We start from the raw sequence: 18,434 nt of genomic DNA, 5'->3' as shown, positions 1-18,434 counted from the left end.
TCTTCACTGCTGTCTGCCTAAGCACTTAGCACTCCCCAGGGCTTAGCACACAGTAGGTGCTCAATGTACATTTTAGTGAATGAATGAATGAATGAATGAATAAATTTCCCCATCAAACACCATGAGCTCTAGGAGAGCAGGAATTGCTTCTTGTTTGTTTTTGCATCCACAACCTGTGGCCTGGTGCCTGGCACAAAGTAGGTTCCCATTAAATTGTGTGGGATACTCACAATTTGAGTATCTCTCCTGGGAAGAAAGGGGTCCCTGGCAGGCATAAGGAGAAAAGGCAGTGCTAACTGGAAGAGGGTGAGAGGTGAAGTTTGGGTGGCTGAACTGGGGTGCTCTTCCAGGCAGGTTTGGGTGAATGGGGAAGCTCTGTGGGAGCCACTCTTGGTAAGCACTCACCTATGAGAAAATTTGAGGAAGACACAATATGGCAGCAAGGTAGTAGTCTAAGCTAGAGCCAGAGCCAGAGGCCATGGCCACACAGGCTGTTCCCCCACCCCATTCCCAGAGCCTCCTAAGGGTGGGGACAGGAGCAGGGCTCCAACAAGTGCCACTCTTTAGGCCTGAGGGTCTTGTGGTCACGTGAGGCTCTGGACTTCAGGTCACTCCTTGCCTTTGCAGGACCAGAGAGTCTGAGACACATAGGGAAACTGAAGGACAGAAGGAGTGGGAGTGGGGTCTTGCCCTGGGCTTGGAGTAGATCCCCTGTACTGTCTGCAGAGTGTCAGTGCTGTGTCCTGGGAGATGAGGCTCCCCTTGGGGAAGCAGAGTCACTGAGGGCCTTTAAACATGGGATCAATTGCTGGGTCTACTTTTGATGTCTGGATGAATTAAGGAGGAGATAGTCTCCTAGGACCCAGGTTCCAGATGCTAAACAGACTTAATGTCTGGAGTTTGCAACCCAGCCCCACACCTTAGAGTCTGAAAGACACTTAGGTTATAAAGTGTCTCACGGACACCCTGATGGGCAGTGCAGCGCCCTCATCTAGGACTTCCCTCCCTCAATGATTTGAACATCTATCTAACAACCCTGAATCAAAATAAGGACTGACACAGATGTCAGACCTGGCACTCCCCGTGTGGAAACCTGTGCTGAATGTTAGGATTTGAAGCCAAACCATTTGTGAAGCTTCAGAATTAACTTTTAATTCTCGCTTTAAGTTGCAAAAAACAAAAACAAACAAACAAAAAAAACCCAAACCAAATCAAACCAAAACAAAATGTGTGTGATTAACTAGCAGACAAGTAGAGAGGTGCTGTTTCAAAAACTTCCTAAACATAGCTTCCTTTCACTCAATGGTAGAAACTTTTATCTGGAGTGGATACTGGCTAGTATGTGAACACACAGGGGATTTTTTTTTTTTTTTTTTTTTTTTTTTTTTTTTTTTAAACACAGGTTTATCACCAACTCTGGCAGTTTTGAGAAAGGCTCACTTGAATTCTAAGGAACAGAATTTTTCTGTGAAAACTGCATCTCATCAAGTTGAAAGATCTCCAGCAGTGCCAAGGCCCGGGAGCAGGTCTCTGTCTTCAGACATACCGATATTTGGTCCTCAAGAGATATACCGATATTTGGTCCTCATCAAGAGCTGACCCAGAGAGTCCACGCATGCAACTGTAAACCCACTTATTCCCCCTATTTTGTTTTCCTTTCTTTCTTTTTTGTTTTTTTTTTGAGACGGAGTCTCGCTCTGTCACCCAGGCTGGAGTGCTGTGGCCGGATCTCAGCTCACTGCAAGCTCCGCCTCCCGGGTTCACGCCATTCTCCCGCCTCAGCCTCCCAGGTAGCTGGGACTACAGGCGCCGCCACCTCGCCCGGCTAGTTTTTTGTAGTTTTTAGTAGAGACGGGGTTTCGCCGTGTTAGCCAGGATGGTCTCGATCTCCTGACCTCGCGATCCGCCCGTCTCGGCCTCCCAAAGTACTAGGATTACAGGCTTGAGCCACCGCGCCGGGCTTGTTTTCCTTCCAAACCTAAAGTCAGATGTGGCCGTTTCGCCGCCCAAGGGGACTGTGTCGTGGAGACCCGGCTCAGTTCCGAGCAGGCAGAGGCCCGCTCCAACAGGTGCGGAGCGTGTGCATGCGGCCGGCATGGGACCACACAGCCCCCAACAGCAAGCCCCGGGTCTCTCCCGCTGCACTCAGCCCGACCCAGAGCCCGAGGACGCAGAGAACGGCCTGCGCACCGCCCGCGTCCTCGGGCTCTGGGTCGGGCTGCTTCCGAGGGGTGAGGGGGTACAGCGAGAAACAGCTGCGTCTCCCTCGTCCCCTCCTTAAATTCCAGCGTCCTCCATTCGCAGTGTCCCGGGTGCGGCCTACTCAATCACCCGCCCCAAAACTCGGGAAGCCGCGAGAGCAGAGCCGGAGCTGCCAGGAGGGCAGCGGAGGGGCGGGAAGGGAGCTGGGTGACCTGCTAGGCAGTGCTCTGTGCGCGCCGAGCTAGGCGCGCTGACGGCCTGACCGCCCGTGCGGGTGCGCTGCGCCTGCGGCCCCCTACCCCTAGGCCTGGGCGCACAGAGCCACCGAGAGGGCCTGAGGGCGGGGCTGGAAGTCCCTGCCCGGCTGGGCTGCGGCGGCAGAGGGAATCTGCTTCTTCCCTGGCCTGGCCTCTCCAGAGCGCAGTGCCGGGTCGCCCGGAGACCGAGGAGCCGACGGGCACCCCATTCGCCCCCTGGCGGCGCCGGGGACACTCCGGGAGCCGTCGTAGCCGCCGCGGCGGCGGAATGAGCTGTCCACAGCAGCACTGGGTGCCTCCCGATCTGGCGGGAGGCTGGGAACTGGGAAGGCAGGCCGCCTTTGAAGGCATGGGGAGAGACGATAGAACAAAGCAACTATGAGATTTGGGGGCTTCCCCTGGATCCACATCCTCCAAGTCCCGCATGGGCTTCTCCACTAGTGTGGTGACTAACACCCAGGGATCTCATCCCTGAGTGGTCATCCCTCCCTCACCCAACCTCCCTCTTGTTCTCACCCTTTCTAGAAAATGTCCCCGTATCTCTCTTCCTTCTGCAGTGACCTGACAATGACAGCCTTGGCAGACCCAGCCATACCCCAGCCCTGCCACATCCCAAAGATCTCTAAGGTGGGGCCAGGAGGTCATTAGGAGAGGAGCAGCATTCCAAATGGTCCTTTGAGTGCACATTGGGAGCCTGGCATTGCCCTCGGCCTTATGGGAGGTGAAAGATGTTGACCTCTTGGTGCTTCCAATCTCAGAAGACAAACACACTCAGGAGACAACGGCACAGCAGTGGCCTGGCAGCAGGAGCCTCAGGGGAGGGCATGGCAGGGATGGGCTGGAGTGTGAACACTGGAGTTATCAGAACATACTAAGTGGACAGAATTTGGAAAGAGAAAGAGTATTCCTGGCCCAATCTGGAGCATAGCGGAGGGCTGTCATGAGAAAGCTAGTGGGGCCAACCCCAGAGGCCCTATAGAAGATCTGTTTCTGCAGCGCTAGAGACAGAGGGGAGGAGCAAGAGCTGGAGGCTGCAAGCCCCTCTGGGAGGCAGCAGCAGTAGCCTGCTCTGAAATGACGGCTGAGGCAGGGAGAGGAAAGCTGCCACTTTCACAGTCCTAAAGGGCATGTCTGTAGGTGGGAAGCAGGGTTCCCAGGCTCCTTCAAGAGGTTGGCTCATATACTACCAAAAAAAAAAAAAAAAAAAAGAAAAGAAAGAGAAAAAAAAAGAGAGAGAAGAGAGAGAGATTTGGTCAGACTCAGGTTTTTGTTAGAAAGGAAGAAGCTGAGGCCAGGTGCGGTGCCTCACGCCTGTAATCCTAACACTCTGGAAGGCCAAGGCGGACGGATCACCTGAGGTCAGGAGTTCGAGACCAGCCTGCCCAACATAGTAAAACTCCGTCTCTACTAAAAATACAAAAATTAGCCACGGCCGGGCGCGGTGGCTCAAGCCTGTAATCCCAGCACTTTGGGAGGGCGAGACGGGCGGATCACGAGGTCAGGAGATAGAGACCATCCTGGCTAATCCGGTGAAACCCCGTCTCTACCAAAAAATACAAAAAACTAGCCAGGCGAGGTGGTGGGCGCCTGTAGTCCCAGCTACTCAGGAGGCTGAGGCAGGAGAATGGCGTTAACCCGGGAGGCGGAGCTTGCAGTGAGCTGAGATCAGGCCACTGCACTCCAGCCTGGGCGACAGAGTGAGACTCCGTCTCAAAAAAAAAAAAAAAAAAAAAAAAAATTAGCCAGGCGTGGTGGTGTGCACCTCCCAGCTACTTGGGAGGCTGAGGCAGGATAATTGCTTGAACGCAGGAGGTGGAGGTTGCAGTGAGCCCAGATCGTGCCACTGCACTCCAGCCTGGGTGACAGAGTGAGACACCATCTCAAAAAAAGAAAAAAAAAGGAAGAAGCCGGGTCATGGCAGGGTAGAGGGAGCAGCTCCAGGCTAAGTCCGAAACTGATAAGATTAAAAAGACTGAGGGGGGATAGGGAGAGGTGAAGCAGTCATTCCAGATACTGAGGCAAGCAGAAAGGACCAGAAAGCCCCAAGAAGGAAGCCAAAAGGTAGGAGCCTGTCTGAGGGACCAGCAGGGGGCGCAGGGGCCTCCGAACTTCAGGCTCACCAGAGCTGGCTTTAGCTGACAGTCTGGCTATTTCGGCCCCATTTCCCATTTTACTTTCCCTACCAAAGTCGTCTCAGGTAATTGGGGAGATTCCCTTCCCACCCACCTCCTGGCTTTGTATAGAATCCATGGCAAACCCAGAATGAAACTGTCAGGCCTCATTGTGCCCTCCAGCCCAAATCTGTCCAGGGAGGTCTTAGGGCTGCTGGTTATCTTGCCCTAGTGTTTGATGTAAAAGCCATCTTTCTGGCAGCTGGAGACAGACAGACCATTGGGTCCTGTCTCAGTAGCATGTCTCTCCACTTGGTCTTGGCTTCCAGAAAGGCTTGTCCATTACTGAGGCTGGGCTGCTTCAAGGTAACCTCTCAACCTGACTCTGAGGCAACCTTTGACAGGGTCAGGCCTGGCAGACAGACTGAAAAGCCCTGCATGAGTGGAAAACCACTATGCATTTCCACCAACAATATTTAAGAGTCCTATTTTCCCATCCTTCACTAATCCTGAAAAATCTTTCTGGCTGGGCGTGGGAGGCCAAGGCAAGTGGATCACCCGAGGTCAGGCATTTGAGACCAGCCTGACCAACATGGCGAAAGCCCTCCTCTACTAAAGAAGCCCAGCTCATGGTAGGCAGTTCCCCACTATGTCCTCTCCCATGGGAAGATGCACCTGTCACCACCGTGGGCCAGTAGGAGTCCTCAAGCACTGGCTATGCTGGCACTTCCATAGGGAGGACTGAGGCTGCTGAGATGATGAGCTGAGACAGTTAGAGGCTGGCTGTTTAGAGCCAGCAACCACAAAGAGGGCTTTGAGCAATGGGACTCCCCTGCAACCAAACCAGCAGGACAAGCTGTGAGGTGCTTATCAGGTGTGGTGGCCCTGAGGGAGGGAGAGGATAGAGGGAAAGCACTGTCATCAAATCCCACCACAAAGTGATGGCTTTGGGCACTTCACAGGAGAGGGCTAGCACTGCCTTGGGGCCCAAGGAAGCACCATGTGGAAGAAGGATCAGGGCCAAAACTCTTCCGGGATAAGTCTGAGGTGGGGTTCTGGTATGCACAGGAACAGGGGAGAGGGAAGGAGGGGAAGAGGGTCCTGGCCTAGCAGGGGACTCTATAGGCCCATAACTCCTTTGCCCAGGCCAGGTTTCCTTTTCTTTGCAGTTAAATTACAGCTAAAGGGAAAACTACATTTACTTGTGCTTTGCTTGAATTCCTCCGAAGTCAGCCACTCCTGCCTTCTCCCTCTTCTACAAGGGGCCTAGGTTAACATAGGGAGGAGCATGCCTCACTTACTCAAGTATGATGCTCATGTGCGGGCGCTGAGGTCTGTGTCCCGTGGCCTCTGCTACCATCACTCCTCTCGCCCTTGGAAAAGGCCCCAAAGGGAAACAAGGTCTCCCAGATACCTTTCTCTGCCATTCCTTTTTAAAATTTATAAACACAGCTATCAATTTCTAAGTCCCAGCTATGTGTCAGACACGGTGGGAAACATGACCACTGTGTTCATGCATGTCAGATGCATGACCTCATTCACTCCTCACAGTAGCTCAGAGGCCCATCAGCCTGACTCCTTGGCTGGCCTCGGTTCCCAACCCTGGCCAGGCGCAAGGGGTTGAAGTCTGTTCCCCAAGCTGACACAGAGGACACAGTTCAGTCTTGGCGTCACTCACTGTGTGGTGGCTCAGTTAATATTAATTAACTCTGAGGACAAGCTGCACTTTGACTCACCTCTGGCTAATTAAATAAACCTGCCATGTAAATCAGCAGAGGGAATAGAGAGACATTAGGCTGTGCTGAATGGAAATTGGGCTCTCGAGGGTAAGACTGTTGACCTCCAAATAGAAAATCTACCTTGGCCTGCTCTGGCTCTCTTCAAGTTCTCAGAAGCTAGGGCCAGAGTAGTATCAATGAGGAATAATGCTGCCTCTCAGAGAAAGCCTTGCTCTGAAGTCCTGAAGAACTGACAGGAGGGATGCCCCTTGGGTACCACAGGCCCATGATGACATAAGGGCTCTCTAAGGAACCAAGACAGAACTGCCTGGCCTTCCCTCTCTCCCCTCACACCATCTCCATCCCTGAGGCATCATGTCCTGATGGTTCTGGGTCAGCTGGGGGAGGCCTGGGGCCCAAGGAAAAGACATGTTATGAATGCCCCTTCCAGTCATGCCTGGCAGTTTTGAACTGCTGGGGCTGGCAGGTGCCTCATCGTGCTCTGCCTCCCTTCTGCTCCTCCCTGAAGAAAATGAGCCATGGCAATGTCCCAGGTCTTCTGAAGGTCAGGCTGTCTCTCTGACCAACGGGGAGGCCGGGGCAGGCCACTTAATCCGATCAGGCCTTGTCCCTTCTTGGTAAAACAAAGAAATTGCAATGTCAGCCTCACAAGAGGGCAGAGAAGAGCCACAAAATATGTAAACTGCTGCCCACTGCTTTGCACAAAGTAAGGGCTCAGTCAGTGGTGGCTATTCTATGATGACAATGATGATGAATATTGTATGTGGTTCATAACAACCAATTGTACCTCCCAGTAATGCTGGACTATCTTGAGACATACCTGGAGTAGCTACTGTGATTAAGCCCTAAGCTGTCACTTTGAAAGTAGCCTTTTTCTGTATGTAAAAAGAGAGAACACCATCTTAAAATAATGTCTATGAAGGTAACATGTAAAAATAAAATGAGGTAAGTAAGGTAAAGGTGAAGGCAAGGGGAGAGTGAGAATGTTTGAGTTGCTGAGAAAGGACACAGGGTACAGCAGGATGCCTGTGTCCCTTCCCTTCCCATCCATGTCCCTCCCTGCAGCCACCTGGGATCCCATGCTTCTCAAACTCCCCATCCCTCCTCCTCCCCTGGGCTAATGTTTGGAGCATAGCTTAGGGTAAGGGCCAATTCTGGGGGCCTGTAGCTCATGGTAGGCAGTTCCCCACTATGTCCTCTCCCATGGGAAGACGCACCTGTCACCACCGTGGGCCAGTAGGAGTCCTGCAGAGTTCCCAAGAGCTGGCACACAGGCACAAGACAAACATTTACATTCAACACATTGGAACAGATCAAATGCGGTTCTCAAAAAGCTCAGACTTGCAAGCTTTGGAGAAGGCCCAGGTTTGGCTCCCTTTAACTCCCAAACAAATTCTTGTGGGATGTTGCAATTACTTGTGACAATCCCTCTCCCTGCCTGGGACTTTGATTTCAGATTTAGACATGTAAAACTGGGTGGCTGGCTAGATCTTAAGCAACTTGGGGGGTGGGTTGGGGACTGGGGAAAAGTCTTTGCAGCACGTTGTGTTTAGAAGAGAGATCTTGAGGAATCAGATGCTGCAGCTCTGTGTTACTAGAACTTTTCAGCCACTGTGGCAGATTTTCTGTCTCTGGAAATTGGTCGCTCTGCTGGGGAGTGGCTCATTCTGTCTTTTGAAACACAAATGTCTATAAATTATTTTCTGTGATAGTCTTATGTTAGAATAACTTTTCAATCATTGTATCAAATTCCGCAGTCTTTACCCTGATATCTTATCCTCTGGATAAGCAGCAGATGAAGAAGAGTCAAGGCTAGGCAGAATATTTTAATGGTAAATTGTGCTGACCTGGCCTCAGAGGAGCCTGGAAGCGGGAGGAGGTGATGCATAGAGAGCCAAGTAGATGCAGAAATGAGAGAGGAACATGGCTGAGCAAAGTGTGTCTGGGTGTAGGGACTCTGTGGCCTTTCTGGGTACTGAGGTGTATATGCAAAAGGCTTTGGGCAAACGTCCTGTGTCTTTGCTTTGCTATTGTACCTAGCCTTAAAGCACATTCAGCCCTTTGGGAGAACTTCAACCCTGTGTTGGACTCCTGTTTCCTACTTTCTGGCTGCTGCTACACCTGGTCTGAGAGCCACACAACTTTAGTTCTGACCCTTTTCACACTGGCAATAACACAATAGATACTGCTGTCCCTGAAAGGGATTTGAGTGAAGAGGCTAGAGCCTTCTTGCTTCACCCCTAGGCTTTTGGCAGTCAGCCTAACCTAGAAGCCTGCCTTTTGAGGCAGGTAGACATGACAGAAATCAGGGAACAAAAATGGCTAGAAATTCCTAGATGCTCTGTGGAGTTCAGCCTGTTGGCAAATCTGGGGTGATAAGCGCTTGCCTTTAGGGTGGGCAGATGGCACAGAATCACCAACACTGCCATTCCTCTTCCTCCCAAATACCCTGTGAACTCTCAGCTCTTCTCCCGGGGTATCATTGTGTCTGGACAAAGCTTAGAAATTACATAAAACAATGTGAGGGAGAGAGGTCAGCATGAGGGGTTTCGTTTTAGGTCAACCAGGTTATCAGGGGAGTCTAGATAAAAGGAAACATTAGGCTGTCCAGTTCTAGAATAGAACTATTAGAATTCCTGGGGGAACAAGAGGAAAAAGGAGATTCTGAGAATGGGATGTGAAGGCAGGGGAGAAAAGAGATGGGACAATCCCCCAGGAGTTCTTTTAGGTCTTGGAAAGATAAAGCTCAAAATTCCTGAGCAAAAGCAAATGCTCAGCTGTTTAATCCATTTCTAGATGGGAGGAGAGAATGAGTAAGCTAGGATCATAGGACATTACAATACAAGGGTCTGGTGGCTCAGGGAACCAGCCAAGGGAAACTGAGGAACTGTAGGAGTCAGGAAAAGAGAGAATATCTTCCCTGGGGTCCTTTAAGAACATAGCCGAGACATTCTCTTTCTGGATGAGAAGACTCAATATTGTGAAGATATCAACTCTCCCCCAACTTTCCTATGTAATTAATAAAATCTCAACTGCAGTCCTAATAGGACTTGTTAAATGAAACTTAACAAGCTGATTGGAAAGTACATCTGGAAGGAAAAAACATGTGAGAATAGCAAAATGATTTTGGGAGCAAAAAAACAAAGGAGAAAAATATACTGTATCAAACTATACCTAAAAGCTACATCAATTAAAATAGCATGGTTGATAGAAGAATGTATAAAAGTTCAATGCAACAGAAAATCCAGAAACAGCCTCATGTATGTATAGGAGTTTTGATTATGAGAAGAGTAGTATTTCAAGACACAGGGGAAAAGGATGGCCTATAGAATCTGGACAGCATGTGACTCTCTGGAAAAAAAAAAAAAAATCCCTAACTCACACCATTTATGAAAATAAATTCCAGATGGGTTAAAAGACTAACACAGAAAAACAACTATAAAATAAGTATAAGAAAATATAGGAGAATATGTTTATTATCTGGAGATAGGGGAGCCTTCTTTACGAACCATAAAATACAAAGCCATAAAGTAAAGGAGTAATACATTCAGTTACACCGAAATAAAAAGCTTCTGTATAACCCAAGGCACCATTAATAAGGTTAAAAGAATGAGCTGGCCTAGACTGAGGGGTGGCCCATTCTGCTAGGGAGCAGACTGTGAGAAGACATGGCCTTGGAGGCCTATCTGCTCCCTCACAATTCCCTCAAAAGAAGTCACGGTTTGAGAGGAAGTAAATGAATGCCAGAGAGTGGCCATTCCCCATTGTCCATCATCCACAGAGTCCTACAATCAAGAGATAAGTCATAGTTATCAAGAGCCAGCTCAAAATGAGTGGATAAGTGGAGCAGGGTGCAGGAGACAGTAAGCGAGATGGAAGGAGTAGAAACAATTTTGCTGGCCTCGGGGTAGAAGCAGGAGGAAGGGCTGCCTCTGTCAGAAATCAGTCTCCAGTCCTTGGGCCCATCTTTCTGAGTGGATGTGGTATAGGCAACTGCTCCTAAGACTTCGTTTTCCCTGAGTAGGCAGCTTTTGGGGAGAGCATATGGGGAAAATATCACCCTGTGTGGGCTTTAATAATCTCCATGAGACCCCCTGAGCTCTGTGGGGATAAGGGCTATCTTGGAATAACGGCCTCTGCCGAGACCCCCAGGGGCAGTGATGATAGATATGCCCATATTCTTGGGTGGGCTTGCATGGTCTGATAGCTCCAAGTCAGAGGCTTATGTCTTGGAGACATGACTCTGTTTCTTTTTTTTCTTTTTAGATGGAGTCTTGCTCTGTCACCCAGGCTGGAGCACAGTGGTGCAATCTTGGCTCACTGAAACCTCCACCTCCCAGGTTCAAGCAATTCTCTGCCTCAGCCTCCCGAGTAACCTGGATTACAGGCACCCACCACCACCCCTGGCTAATTTTTTTGTATTTTTAGTAAAGATGGGGTTTCACCATATTGGCCAGGCTGGTCTTGAACTCCTGACCTCGTAATCCACCCACCTCAGCCTCCCAAAGTGCTGGAATTACAGGTGTGAACCACTGCGCCCAGAATGACATGACTGTTTCATGTCTGGAGAACACTCTGATACAAGGCCCCCGAAGCAAAGTGAAACTGTTGTCCCATGGAGGCTTTACCAGCCAGCTTACCCTATGGGGATCAGGCTGTTTCCTAGAGAAGCCAGGGAATTACTGCACTCAGCTACTCTCAGCTCATACTTCCCACTTGTGAGCTGACTGATCTCAGAGGGTGTTTGCCGGGTTCAGGTAGGGTGGCAGCCACATTCAATTCTTATGAAACCTCTGTGGCATTCTGACGCCATTTGGTAAACTGCATTGAGCACATGGACCTGGGGTTGAGAGAAAGGGAAAAATTTGCAGCAAGGGATGTCAATGCCATTTTCTAATATGAGCAAGGGTATGTAACAAAGAATGATGGATATTGAGAGAAGCAGGAGACAGTATCAGGACTGGCCAGAATTGAAGTATAGTCTCAGTGATGGAATCACATCCCAAGAAGCATCAAACAATCTCACAGGCCCCAATTTGACTTTCAGAGATATGGTTCAGGATTTGGAGAGTGAGGATTAAGGAATAAATAAGCACAGCTGAGGATAAGATCAAGGTACCTTACCCCTCAGGAAAGGATGCCACAGGGGTAAAGAGAAACCATTGACCCCTGAGGAATTCTTTTAAAAATGGACTGTGGAGCTTAGATTCAATGTCTCTAAAAGGAAACAATTCCTTTATAAAAATGCACAAACAATGGCTGAGTACCAAACTACGTACCAAGCATTCAAGTGAGGGCAACATAAAACAACCTCTGTGCCTCCTATCATTACTACCAGCAACACACACCTAGTGAAGTCAACCAGCCTTGCCCCCATCGCTGAGATGAGACCAGACCAGTCCACTCATTTGGCACAAAATATGTCAGTTTAAATACCTTCTAACATGCAACCAAATTTCAGGGAAAATGGGATATTTAGTGAGCTCAAAAACCCCAACTACCCAGATGGATATAGGAGGCTCCAATCAGCCAACACAGGTCCGATAAGGAGAGTAGCTGTCTTCTCTCTCAATGCCTAAGCAACACCGCTTCCAGGCCCTTTTTCACTACCAGTCCTGATGATCAGCCAGGTTGAAGGGTGCAGTCTTTTAGAGACCCCATGGAGGAAGGTGCTGTCTCTACTCTCAGATCAGGACCAGTGATTCTGAAGCTATTTGGGCTGTGGCTCCCCTTGAGAGTTTTGATAAAAACTATGCATCCCCTTCTCAGAAAAATGTACATTGCACATACAGATATAATCTGTAAAATTTCAGGAGCTTTAGACTACCAAAAGCCCCAGCTTAAGAATTCCTGCTGAAGACAAATCACTCCTTTTCTTACTCAAGAGCTGTTTCCCAGGGCTGATTAACTGACATCTTAGATGTTCAACAGGTGAGTGAATATTCAGCATTGAACTCTAGTCATCCCATGCCACTGGCAGGTAGCTGGGTCTCTGCTGTTGCCTGAAGCCAGAAGGAAGCAAAGCCCCTAGACCGAGACCACATTTTGTTTTTCAAAGGAGAACTCTCCACCCCCACCAGAAAATCTCAGACATCCATGGCCTGGAACACAGACACAAAGTGACAAGCCAAAAATAAATCTGGTACAATATACATCTACATCTGTGAAGAGAGCCATAGACTGGGCTCTTCTTGGGCTGGTGGGCCAAAGCTGAAATGGAGAGTCAGATGGGTCCTCCGTTAGCTAAATGCAGACTAGCTGATCATTCTAGAGAGGCACCTGCTTTTTTTTTTTTTTTTTTTTTTTTTGAGATGGAGTCTCACTCTGTCGCCCAGGCTACAGTGCGGTGGCGTCATCTGGGCTCACTGGAATCTCCTCCTCCCAGGTTCAAGCAATTCTCCTGTCTCAGCCTCCCAAGTAGCTGGCTTTACAGGCACCTGCCACCATGCCTGACTAATTTTTGTATTTTTAGTAGAGACAGGGTATCACCATATTGGCCAGGCTGGGCTCGAACTCCTGACCTCCAACTGCTCTTTTTCACTGCCCCTCTACCTGGAATGTAGAGGTTGCTAGAGGCCATGCCCTTATGAACTATTTAAGTTCCATATTTGTTTCCCTTTTTTCCAAAAATAATAATGATAGCAGCATCACTGATTAAACATCAGTATTGAACAGTACTCTGTGCCAAGCACTATGCTATAAGCTCTTGGCATAAATGATTTTATCTTCCCCAAAATCAAATGAAGTAAGCACTCTTGTTATCTCATTTACAAGATCAAGAAATAAGACTAGGAGAGGCTTAGTAGAGTTGCTTAAGGCCATAGAACTAGTGAGACAGTGAGCCTGAATTTGCATTTAGGCCTGATTTCAAACCAATACTTTTAACCTCCACTCTCATGCTCGTTCCCAAAAGACCAATACTCAGACAAAGGCTTAGGAAATCGTCCAGAGTGATAATCTCCAGAGTGAGAGCTCTAGTTCTTGCTTCCGCCTCCCCATCCGCTACCCACCATGTGGCAGCCTGGTTCTCAAAAGGGCCTCACTTTATGGAGAGTTGGTTGGAAATCCTCAAACTCTATCTCCTATCTCTGTCTGACTTTGCTATTTGAGTCCATACTCTATAGCCCTAAATTTATCTAGAAGCCTAAATTTATTTTAAACTCAGCTCAGCCCAGGAACCTTATTTCCCTTCAGGTTTAGAGTCAAGGAGAAAGATTCATTTCTGTTTTACCACTGGAACGTTGTTGGTGGGGGATTAATTGTCATCACTCCCATTTTAAATATTTGGTGTGTGTGTGTGGAGTGCTGAGAAAGAGTAGAGTAGCCCAAATTTGGTAAAGTGTCACCAGTGGTGCTGGTGCCCTATGGGGGCCAGGATTCTCTAGACACCTCCTACCCCTCAGCATTTGGAAACAGGGCACATCACGTCTCAAATAGCTAGTCTTCTCATTCTCCTCAGTTAGTGGATTCCAGGGAGAGTGAGTGCCCAGCTCACCAAGTGAAAGGCACAGAAGGATGTTGCCCATTGTATGCCCAGTGGCCAAGGGGGCCCCAAGTACATGCTGAATGGCTAGAGCCTCAACCATGTTTTGGGAGACAGTTGGGGGCAGAGTGGGCATTAAGCTATCTGCTGAGTCCAGGGTTGCTTGTCCTTGTCCCAGAGCCTCATCTGAGTTGAAAAAGGGAGAGGAGATGCTGGGCCTACACAGAGGTGGGAGATGCAGGAAGCTAATGAGGTTGACTGCAGGTGAGAAGATCATCTCATCTTCAGGATCTCTGTTCTATACCACCTGTAGGACAGAGGAGAGATAAAGCAGTAACGACAGTACCCACCTTCAAAATGGATGAGGAAGTCAGACCCAGACCCAGACTCCCAAAAATGGTCTGGACTCACTGGAGTCCAATCAATTTGTCATCAGATATTTGCAGAATGTCTGCTATGTGCCAGACTCATCTGGGCATTGGGAATGCCATGGTGAATCCTGCCCTCAGTGTGAGACCATCAACAGAAAAAAAAATACATGAGGAAGACCATCTGGACAGTGATAAACACTAGGAAGGAAACTGAAACAGAGTGGTAAGGGAGAGTGATTGAAAGGGACCATTTCAGTTTGGTTGTCAGGGGAAGCCTCTTTGAAGAGAGAACATGAGACCTGAGGCTTGATTATGAAAAAGGGCAAGTCATCTGAAGATCTGGGGGAAGTGCATTCAAGGAAGAAAGAAAAGCAACACCAAAGGCCCTTAGGTGGCAGTGGGCTCTGTGCATTTAAAAAACAGAAAGGCAACCACTATTGCTTGAGAGAAATGAACAAGTAGCTGAGAGGAAGGAGCGAAAGCTGGAGGGTTAAGTAGGGTCAGATCATAGAGGCCTTGTAACCACAGTAGAGAGTTAGACTTTTATTCTAAGTGTAATGGGAAGCAGGGAGTGACATCCCTCAATTAGCACTTTTTTTTTTTTTTTTGAGACAGAGTCTCGCTCTGTCGCCCAGGCTGGAGTGCAGTGGCACAATCTTGGCTCACTGCAAGCTCCACCTCCCGGGTTCACGCCATTCTCCTGCCTCAGCTTCCCGAGTAGCTGGGACCACAGGCGCCTGCCACCACGCCCACCTATTTTTTTTGTATTTTTAGTAAAGATGGGGTTTCACCGTTTTAGCCAGGATGGTCTCGATCTCCTGACCTTGTGATCTGCCCGCCTCTGCCTCCCAAAGTGCTGGGATTACAGGCGTGAGCCACTGCGCCTGGCCCCAATTAGCACTTTTAAGATCACTCAAGCTGCTGTGTGAATGGATTACATAGGGCAATCATGGTAGTAGGGGGACCAGTGAGGAGGCTGTTAGGTGAGAAAATCAGTGTCCACATCATTTGTCATCCAGACCAAGATACTTGTGCAGGTAAACAGGGGTGCCACAAATAATTAAGCAGGGACAACAGGCATAACCAGATGGTCTCTGGCAAAGTGGGACATATGGACACTCTGGATACGATAGACTAGGGCAGCAGTTTCCAAGGTGTTGTTCCTAGATCAATAGCATCAGCATCGCCTGAGAACTTGTTAGAAATACAAATTCCCAGGCTCCTACCCCAGCCCTTTGAATCAGCAACTTGGGATGGGCCCAGTGGTATGTCTTTTAATGATCCCTTTAGGTGATGCAGGCTAAAGTTTGAGAATCACTTGAGCTAGAGTGACAGTGGTGTGGCCAGACACAGGATATAGTTTGAATATGAGGGGTGAAAGAAACTAGAATGTGGAACCAGCTCTGTTTTTTGTTTGAGTGATGTGTATATGGTGGTGCCCTTTACTGCAACGGGAAGGACTAAGATGGGGAGAGGATGAGTTTTGTGAGGGGATTAAGCTTTTGTTTCAGATGTATAAGTGAGAGTGCAGACACAGGCCTTTCTTCCCTGGGCTACCTCTCAGAACAAGGAAGCATTCTAACAGCCAGAGGACAGCCAAGCTCTGCAGCTTTAGGCACTCTTTTCAGAGTCAACCTCCTTCTTATGAGTCCCCGAATTGAGAGAAGGGACTTTTCCCAATGAAGTTGCTCTGAGTACCACTTCAAGTCATGGCCCAAGAATGACTGTGGAGAAAAAGCAGAGCACTCCCCTCAGAGCCAAATAACTGGCTACTTGGGTGAAAACAGCTTAAGAAGGTACAAGTTGAGATGCTTTTATCTAGAAAATAAAAATCTGGGCCTTGTCTTGGGAGTTCTCTTGGAGACCAAAACTTGCCGATGACAAAGCTCTGGCTGTCGTGAACATACCCCAGCCAGGACTGTCACAGGAAGTTCAGCAGTTTTAGCAGTTGTGCTCCAACACACAGCTCCTAGCTACAAGAGGAATCACTTTTCTATTTGGTTCTGGACTCCTAACTGGCACCCCATGCCTGAGCATTTGGTTTTTGTTTGGAGTACATGGGCTACATTTGCAGCAAATATAGGGAGTAGCAAGCCCTTATCCCTGTGCTGTCTGGTGCAGGGAATGCACACCATCAGTGACATCCAACAGTGCACAGATGAAAAGAGAAACAGGGAGTATATGGCCACCTCTCCTTGTAGTGGTGCTAGAGCAGGAGGAAGCCAGAGACAGATAGACAAGCTCTAAGTTCCAGAGCAAGGATTCTTAACTTGGACCTTTGGGGTTCTGTGGTGCAGTTGAGAGAGCCTCAAGCTTTCATCAGATTCTCAAGCCTAAGACTCCAAAAGAAATAAAGAACCTTTGCTTTAGACAGCAATGGTGCTCACACTTCAGTGTGCTTCAGATCACCTAGAGGGCTTGTTACAATATGGATGCTGCGGCCCAGCCCTAGAGGTTCTAAGTCAGTAGGTTTGGAGTGGGACCCAAGAATGTAAGGGGATGCTTGGCCCAGAGGCTACGCTTTGAGAACCACTGCTTTAGAGGATACCAAAAACCATGAAGAGTTCAAGTTCAAATTATGATCTTTCCATTTCAGACAGGAGTTCCAACAGATGCCATAGTCCTTGAAACCACCCCTAAGTCCCAAGGAACTTGAGATTTTATTTTTGGAAGAAGCCCCTGGAGAATTACAGACTCTGGACCTCTCCTTGAGGTCAGGAAACATCTGGGAAACAGCATTTTATAGGGTGCAGGAAGATGCCTCCAGAAACTTAAAAGCCCAAGCAAAACTGAGCTGAAAACTACATGGCTTTCTCTGGCTGATCCAATTGCTGCACCAATTGTTGGTGAACAGTGAGGTTTTGAGAATCTGGGCAGACCCAGATCCTCTCCTAGAGACTATCTCCTGATACTTGTTGAACTTGTGTCTGAAGCCACATGGGCTCAGATAGGAGGTCTGCTCTAAGGAAGAAATGGTGTCTGCTGCGGGATAGAATCTGGGTATAGGAAGGAAATCAACAACTCAACTAGACAGAATTCAAGAGCCTCATTCACAGAACCCTTTGATCAGGTCATTGTAGTAAGGGCGGGAAGAGGCAGGAAAAGTACTCAGGGCTGTGCTTACTTTAAGCAAGAGCAGTGGAGAGTGGCCTGGTAGGGCCATCTGCCAGCTTCCTTCAGACCTGCTCTGAGTAAGTTATTCCCCCATGAAAGGGGAGGGGGAAATGAAAATGTGGATTCATTCATGAATCAACCTCTGAAACAGGAAGTGTGGCTTTTGAGCTATGCAGAAGAATCCTCCTTTGCTCCCGGTAACATTGGCTTTGACATTCAGCTACATACATCCTTAGGGGAGGCAAAGTCAAAGTCAGGGAGACCCTACAAATTAAGGGATGAGGCGGCAACTTCATAGAGAAGGCAACATATTAGAGTGATTGAGACTGTGGCTGTGCTTTGCCATCATCCTACTTGGACTTGAATCCTGACCGTGGAGTTCTAGGCATGTCATTTAATCGTTCTGTACCTTAGTATCCTCATCTATAAATTGAGGGTAATAACAGTGCCTATTTCATAGAGTTATAGTAATAATGAAGTAAAATAACCCAGGTAAAATGCTTAGCTTGGTGCCTTGAATATTTTAAGCACTCAATGTTTAAAAAATAAAGTGTGGTGAACAAGAAGAAATTTGGGATGGTGGCAATACAGACCCACCCTAAGTGACACTGCCAGAAACAGAAAGTGGAGCTGTGTTACAGCTCCACAGAAGGCTGCTAGTCTCCACAGAAGGCTGACAGAGGTCTGAGGTGTGAGATGAGCACAGGGAGAGCCAGGATGCCTTTGATGGTGGGGTTAATTAGACAACCCTACTGGCTGTAAGGCAGTGATATCCTATTGTTTTAAGCCTTGCAATATTCAGTGAGTCTGTTTTGTGACATTTTCTCACTGCCAACCTAAGTGCCAAATAGCCTGACGTGAGGAAATCGAAGTGAATGAAAATCAATATTGGTAGGAAAATTGTATTGATGTCATTGGAAACACTCTGAAGATTTGCAATATTTAGGTAGAATCCCCAATTTCAGGGGAAAAACTGCGGCTCCTCCTCCTGAAGTTCTAGAAGGTGGGGTGGGGGTGCTGAAGTGAGAACAGTGGAGGTGTGTGCTGGCCCTCAGGTGACCTAGCAGGCAAACACCGAAAAAGAGAACTCTCTTTTCTCTGGTACTGAAAGAACAGGACCTCTTCCAGAACTCAGTACTCAAGATAAAACAGTCCTG

Source organism: Rhinopithecus roxellana, chromosome 3 (assembly GCF_007565055.1).
Source record: "Rhinopithecus roxellana isolate Shanxi Qingling chromosome 3, ASM756505v1, whole genome shotgun sequence".
Lineage (NCBI taxonomy): Eukaryota > Metazoa > Chordata > Mammalia > Primates > Cercopithecidae > Rhinopithecus > Rhinopithecus roxellana.
The sequence above is the reverse complement of the archived record's forward strand: the minus strand, read 5'-3'. Positions refer to the sequence as shown.